Raw genomic sequence first — 17,267 nt, 5'->3', positions numbered from 1 at the left:
GGGATTATTGGGACGTTACACTTAGCCTTGTAACCGTTTGTTTCAGGCCATTCAATTTAGTGCACCAAATTAACTGACAGTATTTTCGAAGTGCTTCATAATATGGCACAAGTGGCACCGAGCAAAATTATAAAGCCGCCCTGGCCGAAATAGAGCTCGGCCGCGCGAAGCGTTTGTGAATTTTGTGTTGACAGTTCTAATTAGACTAGTTCTCTCCCAAATGAAAAACTCTCAATCGGATGATCACGCGATCATCTAATAGGAACTATCCACATGCTCTTTTTTTGAAATGTTGGGTCGAACATTGCAACCCACCAGTAATCAGGTCTCTTGCATTTTGGTACTCGTAGTGAACAGTTCGCAGTTAGAGAAGTGAAAGTCAAAAGTTAAGTGCTAGAAGGAAGGGTCGTTTGGGCACACGTGCTCTAGTGAGCTTCACGACCAGATAATTCAGTGTAAGCTTTGACATTATTGAAATAGTAGCAATTCCTAACTTTCTATACCGTAGTGATACCTAATAGAGAAATCGACAACCCAAAATAGGCAAGAGTGCGATTACACACCTTGCAAATTAGAAAAGGTAACGAATACATGTGATTGCATATAGAGGAAAATATCTAATTGGAATTGTGTGCCGTTCGAAGGCTTAAACCTTCGAACGAAGGTTTTTTTTTGGTAGGTGCAAAAATCCGGGATACTGCAGCCACACCAGCCCACCAGTGCACTCCAAATTGGAGGCTAGCGAACACGTGTAACAGGAGGTCGATATTGAAGCACTTTTCGTCGCCGCGAGCATCCGCGCTCAGCCCGTAGGGGTCCCCAAGTTACCGACCCTGAGCTAGTGGGCGAGTGGCTCACACGTGCTGCGGTAGCGCGCTTTAGCTCATCGTGAATCGACCGGCAAGCCGGCCCTCAAAGACCACGTTATACCTCCAGTGTAGTGTAGGCCGCCATCTTTGATCCGGCCAAGTGCACCGCAGAAACCTAATAAGTGAAGTGCCTTTCGTCGCCGCGTGGATAAGCGCAAGCCCGTAGGGGTCCCCAAGCCACCGACCCTGAGCCAGTGGGCGTGCGGCTAACACGTGCGTTGATAGTGCGCCTGGCGATCCATGAACTAGCGAAACAATCGGCAAGCCAGCCGTCAAGGATCTCGCTTAACCTTCTGTGCACTGGCCTCCATTGCACCCGCGCCGCTGCCGGTGCCCCGAAGCCAGTTTCCAGAACTTCAGTACTTCCGGAACGTATCTAGTCCACCAACAACGCAAGCCACTGCCTGGCGTCCCAGCAGTCGACGGAGGTCCTGCTGCCAGTGCGTAACCCGTATCAGCGTGTCGACGTGGATCCGGCAACGAGCCGGAAACAGCAACCGAAAACTCAAGCCACAGCCTGGCACCCCAGCAGTCGACGGAGATCCTGCTGCCGGATGAATCGAATCGTACAACGTGCCTCAGCCGCATACACGTGGCCGACAGAGGTTCCCACTACCAGTGCACCAGACGAACCACCAGAGGAGTAAGACCACACGCGGTCCCGCGTAGGCAGCGAGCGCCGCCGCCGTCGGTATTCCTTCCCGGCCGCCCCTGTGAGTAAACAAGGTGTCCCTCCAATCTTCGGCCCATCAGCGTAGCAGCATGCAACGACGATTGCCAACGATACAGGTCAGACCTTTTTAGTTTTAACCATTGAATGCGCATATCAATACCCCTGGTTTAAGCTCATTTCCACAAAGATTATACGATGTTCAAACACAATTCGAAAGCTAATTTTCCGTAGCGAAATTGGAGGCTATCCTCTACAAGCAGTTGTAAGCGATTACGTGCGATTACCCAACTGCAAAACTAATAAATTTAGATTATCATGAAATTTTAGTGTAGTTCCATTGGGATTCTTTTGGGAGTGGATCGCGATCGATGAACCCGCCCTGATTGAGTTAGCTGGGCAACTCTACATGCGTTTTCGCATCACTTCTTTAAGAGGTGTTGGCGCTTAAGCGAAAATTGTTAGGGTATCGGCCTATGCCTTTTCGAACAGGTAAGCTGCGTGATTTTCAGTGTGCTTTGGGATCCATATTCCGCTTCGTCAATCAGCACAGTTATCCACGCTCTATCTTGCTTCGGACTGTTTCGTAACGGAACCTAGCAACCCGATTCTGGTCAAGTTTGGTCCCGTCCCGTATCGTATCGTACCGTTCTTTATCGTATCGTACCGTACCGTATCGTACCGTACCGTATCGGCTGAAATCGGGCCTATACGCTAAATTCCTGTTACAACCTAACTACAAAGGTTTTTTTTAACAAAATTCAACGAATACTACACGCGACAAATCTCATCAATACTGGACGTTACACTGACACTTGTTACATTACTTTGAAGTTAACAAGGCATTAAGGAAAGGTACGTCAACGCGGTGCATTTTACCCAATTTTTCCGTACATGTCGTATCTTCTTCGTTCGTCACCACACCGGCTTAATCGCACGTCATTCGTAATCCTCGATGACGACATCACCTGCTCCTCCTAGAGCAATTGCGAGGGTGCGATGAAACCGACAACAGCAGCAGTGACAACTGACAAGGCCAGAAGAGAAGTTCATCAAAAGGGAAAACAGGAGTGTGCCCCAAATGTGTCGGTACCGTGTGCGATGCGGTGAGCAGGAGAATCAAGATAGGTTCAAATGTGATGGACGAACACCCACGAGTGCTTATGGCAACAACCATCATGACATGCTGATATAGCTGACTAGACTACAGGCCGATGAGAATGAGCCGATGCGATGTGATGTGTGTCCAGTTCACTCCAAGGTCCATATATTGGGTGTCTTACCCCTGGAGCAGGGTCAGGTTTTACCATTATCTTTGTCCTCGTGAACATCATTAAAACTGATTTATCATGATCCTGCTCGCTTGGTGTTTTATATGAAGTTACATTTAACCAACCACTTTAACTGGATCATATGCATATCTTCTTAATTAGTTGTTGTTGAATTTGTCATGCAGTGTACGTACATGTATGAAGTATACATATAATATATATCATATGGATATGTTATTGTATGACCGCCTACGCAAATAGTCATAACGAAGATGCAAATAAAAAAGAACCCTACTCACTTCCATGGTTTGTGACAGAGCAGTTCGGTGTCACTCGTTTAACCCCGACCTTGGATAGGATCGAAAATTGCAGTACGTAAGTTTGCCTAAGCAAGCGTGTGCACACCAGCTTTTGTCACACGATCCATTAAACATAGACCATTAATCCATCTGACAGAATCCTGGACGTTTGTAGCAGCCCATATTCGCAAGTGCACACACACAATACTCAACATATTCAACCCCCGCGCACACACATCCACGGGAGAGATGGGTGATTGATGATAAACGCCAGTCATGGGACACTCTCTCCAACCAGGAACCAGGAAGAGGCGAATGTGCAAGTCAACGTTTTTGGTCGCATGGCTTGCATATTGTGGCGGTGCCATCATTGCTCTTCGCATAGCTGGTTCTGTTGTTGTGATGCGCACTTTCCTTTTTCGTCATCCCGGAAGAGAAACGACCACAAATGTAGGTCATCCTTAAGGGAATTATGGTAATCATTGGTGGTAGTAAGCTTTCGCGCAAAGTGTCTCCAGTTTCAAATTGGTACAGGGCTGGCAGGAAGAGATTAAGTCGTGTCTGATGACTATCTGAATCTATTGTCGACATTCTGACAATTTTTAACGGTTTTCTATCTAGTCTTTCTCTAATATATTCAGGCAAATTTATACAAGAGTAGGTACAGACTCCCAATTGATTCACCGTACCATTTGTAAAGATCGCCCTGCTAGCCTAATGGCTCTGCTCTTTCAGGGTCGCCATTGCCATGCTCAGGAGGACTGCACGACCGATTTACCCAACGATAGTTGACAAAGAAACAACAGAATAACCAGAAATAGAACAAACAAGGACATCTTTCGATAAAGTGGCACAAAACAAATAATTAAGCTTAATAATACTTTATTATCCTAAAGACAAATACAAAAGGGGGGGGGGGGGGGGGTGTTCGTTGCGGCCGTTTTCTGCATGCAAGTGTGGGTGTGTGAGGGAGAAGGAATGCTTGTCGTTACTTGCCCGATCATTATCTCCGATCGGCGTGGGTTACTGCTGGTCCTTCCAGGTGGTCGGCGGGGTTCTTGAAGTGTTTTAGCGGAGATCCCTGGGTTTCCTTGACGTGTGTCCCTTATAACGCTCCGTCTTACCGTTGAACTGACGTCCCACATGCTCGCCAGCGGGGCCATGGCCTATCGGATATTGAGCCTAGCAAGCGGGGGTGAACCCACCGGACCCTGCTAGGCTCGCACCTCAATGACGCAGACTATGGCTCACCCGGGGCGTGTGGCGTGACGATAACTTAGGGGGCTCGCCAGCCACCAGCACAAGAGGGCTCGCCAGCTCCGATTCAGCTCCTACCACGAGGTATTCTTCGTCTGGCCTCGCGAGGTAAGCCGAACTTTCCGTCCTCGCGTGGTCGTAGGTTTTATCACGAAAATGTGGTCCAATCCTTTTGTTTTGGGGGGGGGGGGGGGGGGGGTGGGGGGTGATCATAGGGTGCGTGTCACCACTCACTCGCACGGGCTTTTACGGGGCTTAACTAGCTCTTGCGGAGGTCATTCGGACACGTGTTCCGCGTTCACTTTTCCCGAAATACGAAAACCGGAGCTCTAGAACTTACGACCGCTCACGATTGTGGTCAATACCTTTCTCCTTGTTCCTTTTCCATTCCTACTCCACTCCCGTCCTCACACTCTCCTTTTCCTCTTCTTCCTTTCACTTCTCTCTCCCCACACTTTACATGTGTCATTTATCATGTGTAACAACACTGAAGATATTATGTCCAATTTTTTTTTTTGTGTTCGCAATGAAAAGGTCCCGTTATCATAGAGATTTAAATCCCAGTGAAAGAGCGCCCCTAATCAAACACAATCTATTTGAATTCTGAGAAAAACAAAACGGTGGATATTTATCCGTGCATCGGAACTCTAGCCCCATCCATGTCTTGCTTCTAGTGTAGTCCCAGGACAACAAAGAAAAACCCGGGACTTTAGGCTAGTTGCAAAACTCTGTCAAATTAAAGAATGTGTTCTACAATAAGAATGCACGTGAGTCCTTCAATTACCAGAACTTAACAGTCCTTGATAGGTTAGTACGCAGTTAGATACGTAAGGCATGTTTGTTTTCCTAACGTCAAGTGTAGTCTCGGGTGGGCAAAGTCCGATTCTTTAACTATCAGCAAGGCAGAATAAATGCAATTTTAGAAACTGTCACCAGTAACAAGGACTTTGTACCATGAATCCTTATTACCAAAACACATTACCCTAACTTGACAAACCGGATGTCACTAGGGTTCGGTTTGGTAGATCTTGAACCGTAACGCAACACATAAAGGCGATCTACCTACGTTACGGGCTCCGTTAAAGATCGAGCATATTTTAAACCCCCTCAACCATTCATCCATCAGCACGGGTCGCCAGACACCTTGGATTGGGGTTCCCTGTTTGGTGGACTTTTACCCCCGGAACAGGTGGTCCGTAGTGTTATTCTTAGCCAATTGAGACAACCGCTACCGACACTACACAGCTATCTAGGCTGATCGGGAAAAGAAACTAACATTGATGGTTAACTTCTAAACGAGCCCGTTCAGCCGTTTTATGTCCAATACAAATGAGTATAACAGTTTAGGGGGTATGCTTTTATAGCGTTTTTTTTAATATTTAAATTTACGCCACGGAAAATATTCCTCTACTATTTTAACTACAAAAAACAACTCCTGTTTATGGAAAATATAATGTCTTAGATTCTTCTATTAAGGGTCATAATGTTGTTTCCGGCTTTGTCGGTAACACATTCATGGATAATACTATTATTGAACACCACCACCGTGGCCTAAACCGTGGCAGATTTTATGCGATGCACCGGGCTCACCAGTCGTGATACGATTACCATGAAATCCGGCCAACTAGTCTGCTTTTCGTATGACATGATAAGTAATAGAGCTGTACATCCGAAGGTCGTTCTGGAGCAGAAGGACGCAGCGTGGGCGGTAATGCTGCAGCATGGAACCCGACAGAATATGTAGCGATACAGACAGATGCGGAAGCAGTAAACCCGTCTCTTCCAAAAGAAAATGCGCCGCCTGGAAGAAGCGAAGTGCGAAGCTCAACGCATCCCGCAAAGGCTTCGTGCAGCAAGCCGAAATCTGCAGGGATAAGAACGGGAGTCTCCTGACGGACAAACGTGAGGTGGAAGCAGCACTTTGACGAGCACCTGAAGAGAATGTACGCACGGGGGATCAAAGCAGCGGAGGAAATTACTATGTTGGTGCAGCAGAGGACGGGAACGAACCAAATCCCACGCTGAGGGAAGTTAAGGATGCCATCTACCAGCTCAAAAACAACAAAGCGGCTGGTAAGGACGGTATCGCAGCAGAACTCATCAAGAAGTGTCCCTGATAAGTTGGCCATCTGTCTGCACCGGTTTGAAGTCAAGATCTGGGAAACCGAACAGCTGCCGGAGGAGTGGAAGGAAGGGATAATCTGCCCCATCCACACGAAAGGCAACAAGTTAAATATGTGAGAACTTTCGAGCGATCACCATTTTGAATGCCGCCAACAAAGTGCTATCCCAGATCATCTTCCGTCGTCTTTCAACTAAAGTAAATGAGTTCGTGGGAAGTTACCAAGTCGGTTTCAGCAACGGCCGGTCGACAACGGACCAGATCTTCACCGTAGGCAAATCCTCCAGAAATGCCGTGAATACCAAGTCTCAACGCACCACCTGTACATCGACTTCAAGGCGGCATACGACTGTATCGACCGCGCAGAGCTATGGAGAATCATGGACGAAAATGGCTTTGCTGGGAAGCTTACCAGACTGATAAGAGCAACGATGGACGGTGTGCAGAATGGCGTAAGGATTCCGGGTGAACTATCCAGTTCATTCGAATCTCGACGGAGACTACGACAAGATGATGGATTTTCCTGCCTACCATTCAACATCAGCCGGGTTACGATCTGTGGGCAACGACCGCGCAGGAACCACAACGACGGAAGCGAATAAACCGGAGCGAAAAGGAATCGGATCACGAATAAAAGATACTCGGCGTGTTTTTGTTCGATGATGTTGGCAGCAGTTCGACTGTTGAGTTCATGGTGTGTTCGTTGCGAGGTAGTCATTTCGACTCCCCACACTCCTCCTAAATGCGTACCGAGCCGTTACTTGCTCGATAAACCCAGGCACTCCAAGAAACCTCTGAACTTCGCAGCACCCAGGGGCTTCGTAAGTACGTCCGCTGTCATCTTCTCTGAAGGGCAGTAAACGAGCTTTATCTCCCCACGATCGCACAGGTCCTTGATAAAGTGCTGCTTAGTGTCAATATGTTTAGACCGTTTGTTCGTTTTCTCCAAATTCACGAAACTCAAACAACTTTGGTTGTCCTCGTGAACTATCGTTGCTCCCTGTTGAGGCTCGCCCAGATCAGTCATCAAACGTCGGCACCAGATTAGCTCTTGACACGTCTCGGACAGCGCGAGGTATTCCGCCTCCATCGACGACAAACTCACGCTGGTCTGCCGGCGGCTAACCCAAGCGACAGGGCCTCCGCCGAAGAAAATCACGAGGCCTGTAGTCTATTTTCTGCTATCCTGGTCCCCTGCCCAATCCGCATCTGAATAGGCAACCCGTGACCACCCGTTTCCTTGCCCGAACTGTAGCTTGACCTCCTTGGTACCCTTGAGGTACCTGACAACTCGTTCTGCGGCCTTCCAATCCATTTCGCTTGGCTTGCTGACCCTGCGACCAAGTAGCGACACACTGACCGCAACATCAGGCCTCGCGTGGACGGCGATGTAAAGGAGCGCACCAACTAGGCTCCTGTACCTGTTTGTATCTTCAAAAGCCTTGCCGTCACCATCCGACTTCAGGTATCCAGGCTCCATTGGCGTTTGAGACGATTTGCAATCACTAAGCCCAAATTTCTCGATCACCGACTCGATGAAACTGGTCAACCGCAGGCTGTATACTCCTCCTTCACAGATTATCTCGTAGCCAAGAAAATGTTTGGCTGTTCCTAGGTCACAGATGTCCAGATCCTTCTGCAAAGCGTTGAATATTTTCTTGGCGACTTCTTCCTGCAGGCACGAGATTAAAATATCATCCACGTAACTGTTTATGTGAGTCCATCTCGGTGTCCATAGCCTGCTTCCACGTCGGAACCTTCATTGCGCCACGATAATCTGTTGGTTCTCCTTCTGCTGACTTTAACATGCCGACGACGAAATCTTCGAGCCTTTTTGGACGAATTCCTCTTGTCTGCCTATCGTGCCGACGAATCTCCAACTCCTCCTGATCGGATGCAGGGCCTTCGTTACCAGAAGCGTTCTCCAGTACACTTTCGTTTGCATCATCCCATCCGCCGGAATCGTCGGACATCACTTCCTCGCTTGCATCAACGTGCACCAGCTCGGGAACCTCACGGTTGGTGGAAACGAAGGGGATGTCAATCACGCCGGTTTCATCGTCATCTAAGCTGCCCTGCTTCGGAGTTACTAGCTGCTCTGCCCCGTCGCCAAGTTCAATAAATTTAGCGTCTCGGCTGACGGTAATTCTATTGTTGGAACAGTCGAGGAACCGGTAGCCTTTACGGTCATCGCAATAGTCGACAAAGGTCCCAGTAAACCACATATCGTAAAACATTATATATACAAAATCTTATTTTATTCTGTTTGCAATCGAAATCGCACAAAATGGAAAATATAGCAACAATAATGTCGGAAAAAATTGTATAGAAATCGGCATTGCGATTTGTTTACGACGAACAGTATTATAAACAGCTCAAGGCGTAAATAGAGAGAAATAAAATCGTCACTAGCTGTTGAAAATGCTCAATCTTATATTCAGTCAGGCAAACATTGAGTGGAATCGTAATGACTTCACAGAAGTTGTCACCAGTCAAACCAAGACGAACAGAAATCGTTATTGCGATTCGGCCGGTAGCTTGTTGATTTTCAATGCAGGGCCCTACATAACACATTGACTAAATGCAAATGCCTAATTTCACCATCCTGGTATTATTAGTTAGATGCACACGTGAAAAAGTTCGACAGCCAACACAATCGATAAGCACAATCCCATCTCCCCCGTATCACATCAGCCGGTACATACACAATATGGCACTTATTTCACTCACCTTGCCTCCAGGCTTGTTATTTGCTCCCACAATGTGTCTCAAATGAACGTTTTTGCTCTCTTTATCTTTGTGCGTTCCTACCGAAGTCGTTTGTGCGGGAGCGATGCACAAAGAGAGTACGGGAGCGAGACAAAGAGAAACTTCGAGCCACTTGAATCAACACAAAGTGTAACTTTTTTGTGCATCATTTTTGAGGAACCCGGTAAGTTGGTGGACTATTTTTATGGCGTTGTTCGCAGTACGAGCTCGCCGATCGGGTGGTATGTCATAATTGCACATATAAATATTTGTGCAATTGTTAATAAATGATTTGCTATCACAAACATATTCATGTTTACTCCCGGCGTACACAAAGTGCCTCAATTTTGAGGAAACGCACTTTTTTGAGCAATCAATCCGCACGTTTTTCGGAGTCACAAGCTACAAGCAGGAAGCTGAAACAAAACGAGAGAAAACGCTCTAGCTTTGAATGCGGGAGCGCGGAGCAGATTTTTTTGTTCTCTTGTTTTGCTCTGAGGAGGATTCCATGCCTGCTTGCCTCCGTTTTACAATTGTAGCCCCCTCGACTATGCTCAGTGGAAAAGGGGGATCTCCAGGGTCGGAATGAGTGGAAACCGGTAAACAACACTCACCAAAACTCAACTCTCCACTTCCAGCGGGAACTCGCATTAGAGCATATCCACAGATATGCTGTAGTTTGGTGGCAATCAATGGCAACTCATTAAGGGAAACATAACTCAAAGGCCACACTGCCAATGCAATTTTGGACGAAACGCAAAGAGAGAGAGGTATGAAGACTCCCTTCGAGTCCGAACGATACACAAACAAAACTAATAGTGAATGTTTCAACTTTCTGAATGAACTTACACAACAACCAGAAATTACGTGCACATCTTATATTACAAATATTTACAATTGTTTGGTTGTGAATTGGCCATGGCTTATTATCTAATGCTATTGTGACGTCACATTCTATGTCTACTACTTGCGGTTTTTGACTCTGGTTGGTACACTGCGGGCTGTCGGATTGTGGCTTGGGATCGTGGTGGTGACTGACGAGCTGTCAGAGCGATGGAGCTGATCGAGTGGAAATCCGGGACGGCGGGCAACGCCTGGTGACCACCGGGACAACAGATGACGTCAGTGGGTCCTAGTCCTCGTGACCTTTCTCAAACCCGACCGATGGTGTAACTTGTCAGTCGTTATATGGTCCACGGATTTGCCGGAGTACGTCCAGCGATCAATCGACGTCCGACGCTCAGTCTCCGAGGATCCTTGGTATGCCAATCAGCGACAAGATGGCTTCCTTGGTGAATGAAAGGATCACCGATACTCCTTTGTGGCTTATTGGAGGAATAAAGATGGCGTCCTTCCACAAAGCTGGCAAATAATATAAAAGAAAAAGGCCCTTTGTGGACCTACCACGGCCATTAGTCTTCCACAACGTGTTCTCACTTTTATCTTAAAACCGCATTTTAGTCGTATTAGGGAGTCTGTTTTAGCTTGTTTTTACTAATAAACACTATTTGTGCAAGTATTTACCTTTTTCCTGCTTGATTTTAATTTGTTCTGTGCTTGTATATGTTTGTTGCACTATACTCGGTGCAACTACCCTAGACTAAGACAATAGACTTTAAAGCATTTTTACATTTAGATTTCGTTTTAACACTACTAACCACTTTTTATAACTTTTAACACTACTAACAACACTAATTTTGACGTTTAGTTTACTGCTGTAATAGTATCTAGAATAAGACAATCAAATTATTGAAAAAATCACTATTAGCAAAAAATCACTATTTCAGCGAACCTTTTCGAACGTTAATCCGGCGCGCACTTACTGCTCGCTGTACGTTCGTAGCGAAATTGAACTGGCGAGTGCTAGCATGCCGAGATCGACCTGAAAATTCCCTTATGAATACGAGCAAATCCGAATTGCTCGTATTTAGACATTTATCGCTCTCTTGAGTACCACCGCCCCCTGGCCATGCCTCTGGATTGTTGCTTCGGCTGAGATCTTTTGCCGGCGCTCAAACCGCTGTTCAAAGACTGCTGGCTGGTGAGTGGTACCGTTGGAAAGGGTTGGGATTGTGTGAGTGGGAGAGTTTCCCAGCACGGAGGAAGTTAGGCGTTCGACAATGTTAGGCATTTGTTAGTTATGTTGCTCATCGAAAATTTTTGGAGAGCATAAATCATAACTCCGAAATTATGCTGAATGTTCGATTTTTTCGCGTATCGTTGACAGTTGGGCAAATGGCAGTGAAAAAAAAACTTGGTTGATTGCGGCAGCTTGAAAATCGTGTTCGTCGGTCGAAAAAATGAAACAAATTACGCGTCTCAATTAGTAAAACCCGTGGGAACCACTTCAGTCGTTCCGTCGTCCAACCCGTCCGTTCCCCGTCGCTGCTGCTGGCCAATAAGTTCGGTTCGCTTTCGTCATACCGTCGCTGGTACCAGTCATCACCAGAACAGTGTCCGATTCCGTTAAGTTTGTCCTCATCATGTCGGTGAGTCACTTTAATTTTAATTTCATTTATTTCTAATTCAATTTGAATTAAATTTTGATTAAATTTTGATAAAATTATAATGACATTTTAATAAAATTTTAATAAAATTAAAATAAAATAATTTTAACTTAATTTTAATTTAATTTTAATTTAATTTCAATTTAATTTTAATTTAATTTTAATTTTAATTTAATTTTAATTTAATTTTAATTTAATTTTAATTTAATTTTAATTTAATTTTAATTTAATTTTAATTTAATTTTAATTTAATTTTAATTTAATTTTAATTTAATTTTAATTTAATTTTAATTTAATTTTAATTTAATTTTAATTTAATTTTAATTTAATTTTAATTTAATTTTAATTTAATTTTAATTTAATTTTAATTTAATTTTAATTTAATTTTAATTTAATTTTAATTTAATTTTAATTTAATTTTAATTTAATTTTAATTTAATTTTAATTTAATTTTAATTTAATTTTAATTTAATTTTAATTTAATTTTAATTTAATTTTAATTTAATTTTAATTTAATTTTAATTTAATTTTAATTTAATTTTAATTTAATTTTAATTTAATTTTAATTTAATTTTAATTTAATTTTAATTTAATTTTAATTTAATTTTAATTTAATTTTAATTTAATTTTAATTTAATTTTAATTTAATTTTAATTTAATTTTAATTTAATTTTAATTTAATTTTAATTTAATTTTAATTTAATTTTAATTTAATTTTAATTTAATTTTAATTTAATTTTAATTTAATTTTAATTTAATTTTAATTTAATTTTAATTTAATTTTAATTTAATTTTAATTTAATTTTAATTTAATTTTAATTTAATTTTAATTTAATTTTAATTTAATTTTAATTTAATTTTAATTTAATTTTAATTTAATTTTAATTTAATTTTAATTTAATTTTAATTTAATTTTAATTTAATTTTAATTTAATTTTAATTTAATTTTAATTTAATTTTAATTTAATTTTAATTTAATTTTAATTCAATTTTAATTTAATTTTAATTTAATTTTAATTTAATTTTAATTTAATTTTAATTTAATTTTAATTTAATTTTAATTTAATTTTAATTTAATTTTAATTTAATTTTAATTTAATTTTAATTTAATTTTAATTTAATTTTAATTTAATTTTAATTTAATTTTAATTTAATTTTAATTTAATTTTAATTTAATTTTAATTTAATTTTAATTTAATTTTAATTTAATTTTAATTTAATTTTAATTTAATTTTAATTTAATTTTAATTTAATTTTAATTTAATTTTAATTTAATTTTAATTTAATTTTAATTTAATTTTAATTTAATTTTAATTTAATTTTAATTTAATTTTAATTTAATTTTAATTTAATTTTAATTTAATTTTAATTTAATTTTAATTTAATTTTAATTTAATTTTAATTTAATTTTAATTTAATTTTAATTTAATTTTAATTTAATTTTAATTTAATTTTAATTTAATTTTAATTTAATTTTAATTTAATTTTAATTTAATTTTAATTTAATTTTAATTTAATTTTAATTTAATTTTAATTTAATTTTAATTTAATTTTAATTTAATTTTAATTTAATTTTAATTTAATTTTAATTTAATTTTAATTTAATTTTAATTTAATTTTAATTTAATTTTAATTTAATTTTAATTTAATTTTAATTTAATTTTAATTTAATTTTAATTTAATTTTAATTTAATTTTAATTTAATTTTAATTTAATTTTAATTTAATTTTAATTTAATTTTAATTTAATTTTAATTTAATTTTAATTTAATTTTAATTTAATTTTAATTTAATTTTAATTTAATTTTAATTTAATTTTAATTTAATTTTAATTTAATTTTAATTTAATTTTAATTTAATTTTAATTTAATTTTAATTTAATTTTAATTTAATTTTAATTTAATTTTAATTTAATTTTAATTTAATTTTAATTTAATTTTAATTTAATTTTAATTTAATTTTAATTTAATTTTAATTTAATTTTAATTTAATTTTAATTTAATTTTAATTTAATTTTAATTTAATTTTAATTTAATTTTAATTTAATTTTAATTTAATTTTAATTTAATTTTAATTTAATTTTAATTTAATTTTAATTTAATTTTAATTTAATTTTAATTTAATTTTAATTTAATTTTAATTTAATTTTAATTTAATTTTAATTTAATTTTAATTTAATTTTAATTTAATTTTAATTTAATTTTAATTTAATTTTAATTTAATTTTAATTTAATTTTAATTTAATTTTAATTTAATTTTAATTTAATTTTAATTTAATTTTAATTTAATTTTAATTTAATTTTAATTTAATTTTAATTTAATTTTAATTTAATTTTAATTTAATTTTAATTTAATTTTAATTTAATTTTAATTTAATTTTAATTTAATTTTAATTTAATTTTAATTTAATTTTAATTTAATTTTAATTTAATTTTAATTTAATTTTAATTTAATTTTAATTTAATTTTAATTTAATTTTAATTTAATTTTAATTTAATTTTAATTTAATTTTAATTTAATTTTAATTTAATTTTAATTTAATTTTAATTTAATTTTAATTTAATTTTAATTTAATTTTAATTTAATTTTAATTTAATTTTAATTTATTTTTAATTTAATTTTAATTTAATTTTAATTTAATTTTAATTGAATAATTTAAATTTAAATCAAAATTAAAAATAGAATTAGAATAAAAATTAAAATTGAAATTAAATTAAAAAAAATTAAATTTAAAATTACAACGGTCCCCGAGTTTTTTATTAAATATGTTTCGTCCAGCTTTCATTCGAGGCAAGAGTACGCTTGTAGTAGTGAACGTCGACAAAAGTTCACTACTACAATCACACTTCTTGCTCGGATGACTGCTGGAATGAAAACAAGCAGCATAAAATCTATGCCTAACATTCGTCTAACAGCCCATAGTAAAATATGTCTAACGTTAGTCTAATGTTAGACTAACAAACATGTTTCGAATTTGCAACATGTCTAACAAAGTGTGTCATATCTGTCTAATTTTAGACTAACATTAGCCAAAAGTGAGGCAAAAAGTTAGCCTAACATGCTGGCCAGTTAGTCTCACATTAGGCTAATGTTAGGCTAACCCTCCGTACTGGGTTTTTAATTCTCTCTGTGAGCATAGTGAGCATAGCCCAGGGTTGTATCCTGGGGTTAATAATTTTTGTTTATTTGTGATGGAGTCACAAGGCAAATTCTGGAACCATCGGTTACAATACCCCTCCGACCGACTGCGAAATAAAGGAATTTATTTTCGCCTCAGAAATTAGTACCCGAAATATCTATTCTCTCGATTCATTTACAAAACGGCATAGAAGATTTGCATGCACAATTTGTTTTTCTTCTTAGTTTCTTTTACGCGTCGGCTATTAACTAGCGCGACTAAAACAAGGACGTTTACTCTACTTGTGATCGAGGCTAGCATAAGTGAGTTACCTTTCCAGCTGTCAGTAATTATCCATTTCGCATCGTAAACAACAATCAACTCAAAACAAGTCGATTCGCGGAAAATTGATCACTTTTGAGCTCAAATTAAGACGATTCTCCAGCTGAGGTTCATTTGTCAGTTTTGTTGCCATTTCGCATTTGTGTGGGAGATCATCCTGGACCAAATTCCGAGAAACAAGATGTTTTAAACCATCGGTAAGTATTGCTATCCTTTTCTGACTGCTGCTGATTAAACCACCTGCACCTACACGTACGCACGCCTCATTTCATTCATCTTTTCCTTTTATCCTTTTCCAGTATTTTCCCGGTCTGCAGTCCCGAGAAAATGATCGATTCACCTATCAGGCTAAGTATTCTGTTTTATTTCACGTCAATTCAGTGTTGACCAAACTTGTAATTTTTGTTTCGAGCACTCTAACTGTTTTCTAATTTTTCTTTCTAGGTACACGGTTTCAAATCGGCTGCGGAGAAGATGCCGAGCGACTTCCCTGCCTCATCGACGAGGTCGTAGGAGCTTGTGCCCACCCGGGCTCGGATTATACACGGGCTGTAACAAGGAGCCAGTTTTGCGTTGAACTTATCAACGGCGGAGGATTGTTTGAAGTTCCTTTTCAGGACTTTATCCCCGATTTTGTACACCGGCGCAGGTGTTTTTCGGCGCAGGTTGTAATAGTGTGAATTTTTATTATAATTTTTGTGTAAATTCCTGACTACTAGGTCGTGAATAGATTTATCAATGATTAATTTGTTTTCTAATCTCTTTTCCTCCGAAATTTCTTCCGCATCTCGGTCTACTTTATGTTCGTCACCTCTTTCTACTGCTTCGTGACCAAAAATGACTTTATAGGGTGAAAAACCTGTTGAGAAATGTGGGGTCGTATTTAGGACGTGTTCTACCTCGGAAATCCTGCTGTCCCACAGGGTCTGATCTGTTCGGACGTAGGTGCGAATGCACGCATTAATGGTCCTATTGAGTCTTTCGACTGGGTTGGCTTGACAATGGTGTCTCGAGTTAGTCCAGTGCTGTATTCTAAATTTCTCTAGGAGAGCTTTGAATTCCTTCGATAAGAAGGTCGAAGCATTGTCCGATATAAGACATTCCGGTACGGCATATCGACGGAACCAGCTGTCTTCCAAAATCCTGTTCACCTGGGAGGTCGATATCTTTCTTATAGGAAACAGCAAGCAGAATTTCGAAAAGAGATCCATCACTACGAAAAGATGACAATTCCCTGATTTGCTTCTTGGAAGCGACTGAATGAAATCAACGGCGATTATCTGGAAGGGTTTCGTCGTAACTCGCTGCTGACCCATTACAGGGTGCTGCGACCTATTGCTGGGTTTGCTTTCCTGACAGATTCGACACTTTTGAACGTAGGTTTTAATTTCTTTGGCCATTTGTGGCCAGTAGAACTTCTTGCGGACTCTCGCAAGAGTTTTCTCATGTCCTAAATGCAATGCCTCATCGTGCTCCTCGTACAGTACTTTCTCGCGTAAAGCGGTCGGTACGCACACCTTCCACTCAAAACGATAATCAATGCTTTCTGGACTCGAGACAAATTTCTTCAATATGCCGTTTTCTACCCTAAAATCTTTGAAATTCTCAGGTTCCGCTTGAACCTGTTTCACCATGTAACCATACCAGTCGGACTTATCGGACGAGGCACTGACTTCTTCCACAGCTCTGGACAGAGCGTCAGGCACAATATTGTCCACACCTTTGCGGTGTTTCACCTCCATATCATGCTTTTGGAGTTCTAGGCTCCACCTACTCAGCCTGGATGAAGTCTTCCAGCTGCTTCGGAGAATATACGTTAGTGCGGAGGCATCAGTAATTACTGTGAACTTCGAACCTTCGATGTAGCAACGGAATTTTTCTAACGACTTCAGAACGGCTAGAGCTTCTTTTTCCGTTGCCGCATAGCGTTGTTGGGTTGTCCCTAGTTTCTGCGAGAAGTAGGCAACGGGTTTTTCAATGTCGTCATACAATTGAGTCAAAACTCCCGCGATTGCTAAATCGCTCGCATCGCAGTGGATGCTAAAGGGCCTGGAAAAATCTGGGT

General features: G+C 38.8%; 2 protein-coding genes and 1 long non-coding RNA gene across 12 annotated transcripts in view; 2 read left to right on the top strand and 1 right to left on the bottom strand.

Moving 5' to 3' along the window:
• The window catches only part of LOC109427696 (integrin alpha-PS1), a 534,426-nt gene that overhangs the window by 174,379 nt on the left and 342,780 nt on the right, over positions 1-17,267 (top strand). The gene's annotated exons all lie outside the window — the stretch shown is intronic.
• LOC109427689 (uncharacterized) overlaps positions 1-17,267 on the top strand; it is a 196,484-nt gene that overhangs the window by 49,016 nt on the left and 130,201 nt on the right. The window lies entirely within an intron of this gene.
• LOC115266220 (uncharacterized) lies at positions 10,100-11,211 on the bottom strand. Its single transcript, XR_009996814.1, has 2 exons — positions 11,029-11,211; positions 10,100-10,963 (listed from the first exon to the last, which is right to left on the bottom strand). It is a non-coding gene; the product is annotated as an uncharacterized LOC115266220 (long non-coding RNA).

Source organism: Aedes albopictus, chromosome 1 (assembly GCF_035046485.1).
Source record: "Aedes albopictus strain Foshan chromosome 1, AalbF5, whole genome shotgun sequence".
In the NCBI taxonomy this organism is placed as follows: Eukaryota; Metazoa; Arthropoda; class Insecta; order Diptera; family Culicidae; genus Aedes; species Aedes albopictus.
This window is presented reverse-complemented; position numbering and strand designations above follow the sequence as displayed.